Consider the following 1,784-nt stretch of genomic DNA (forward strand, 5'->3'; position numbering starts at 1 on the left):
TGGGAGTACAAAGAATTCCTATTTGTATAAAAAATGGAATTCAATGTCTAAATATAACCTTTCAAGTGTGGCTATCTATAGTCAATACTGTTAGGATTCTGCCACTCCAGCTATATGACCACACATGCACAGTTCAGTAGCTAAGCAAGGGGTCTTACGTCTTACGCCATCAGTGCACTGTGTGATTGCACAAATGTGTGTAGCGTGTCATGCAATCAATGCATGTGTGCATAGCTCTGTAAGCCCACTTGTGCATGTGCAAGAGAATCCTTAAAAAGCCGGACACAGGCTCCTCCCTTCTCTTTTGCTCCCCCCCCTCTTCCTCATGTGTCTCTGCCCCAGGCCTGGCATGCTCTTTTCTGTTCCCCCACTTCCTCCTAATAAAGCTCTGATACTGGCTTTTGTCGTGCCTCTGACCTTTCTTCGCACAGTAACCAGTGCACATATTTTTTAAAACCAACAAATACTACCCAAGTTATCATAATAAGTTTTATATGCTTCATGCATCTGGTTTTAAAGAATAGGAGATTAATGCTACTGGTCCATAAATCTAGCCATTTTGTGAAATGAGGGTTACCAACAAGGAATCTGACTGAGTGCATTGGCAGCAATGTAGGAGAAACCCCGAGTGCTAATTAATATCTCCCATGGAGACAATCATTGATTGGAGCCCTTATAGCTCCCCTCAAGGAAAATATTCTCACTCAGTTAAGATGGAAGCGGACAGTTTGAATGGAACTGTAGAAATTAGTTCTTCTGTTAATGAACCTATCCAATGGCATGGAATTGGAATGTCAAGTGTCTCCTACAATTTGAAATTCAATTCAGACTAACTTGTGGAAATTAACAAGTGCCTTCCACCCTCTTAAAGCATGGGAAGGAAGTTAAACATTAAGGATGATAAGTATACTTTGTCCTTTAGACTAAACCAAAGTCATCCTTTTATGGCATGTGTACCATTACCTTACTTGCTATTAAAGGGGCCTGTACAATGACACCCTAATAATTGCAGCATCACTTGTGAATGCTGTACCCTTCATACCTGTGTTAATTCTAGTGTGTCTTTAAACTTAACTCTAAAAGTTTACACATTTTTAGAGCAAGTCCAGCAATCTGGATACTGGTGAAGTTGTCAAGGCCAAGACAAGACTCACCTGTGATGATCCTGACACAGAAGCTCGCTGAAAGAATATTAGGAAGAACGCATTGAATGGTTGGACTGATTATTGCTGTTATTATGGGAATTATTGCATTTGCTGCTACGGCTGCAACAGCCAGAGTCGCCTCATAAAGAAATTCAAACTGCTAAGTTCATTAGAGACTGCCATAAGCAGTCTACAGAACTTTGGACTGAACAAAATAAAGTAGATAATGAGATAGTAAATGAATTAGCTGATTTGAAACAAGCTGTTACATTGTTGGGAGATCTGTTAAAAATACTAAAGGAGCAAATAAAATTAAAATGTGATTGGAATGTTACATCCTATTTATTGCACTGTTAAAGTTAATGAAAGCAAGTATGATTGGGAAAAGGTTAAGATGCATTTGATGGGTCACCTAATTCTTCTAAATGATTTATGATCTACAGCAAGAAATTAAGGAAACTTTTACAAAAAAGTTACCTGATATGATAGGAATGGATGTTATGGAAAGCCTTGCAGATATTATAGCCTCATTTAACCCTGTGAATCAATTTAATATATTTCTTGTTTTAGCCAGTGTTACCCTTGTGCTAGCAATAGTAATCTTATTGGTTTAAAAATGTGTTTTGGCTTACATGGAGA

Source organism: Peromyscus leucopus, unplaced genomic scaffold, assembly GCF_004664715.2.
Source record: "Peromyscus leucopus breed LL Stock unplaced genomic scaffold, UCI_PerLeu_2.1 scaffold_596, whole genome shotgun sequence".
Classification (NCBI taxonomy): Eukaryota; Metazoa; Chordata; class Mammalia; order Rodentia; family Cricetidae; genus Peromyscus; species Peromyscus leucopus.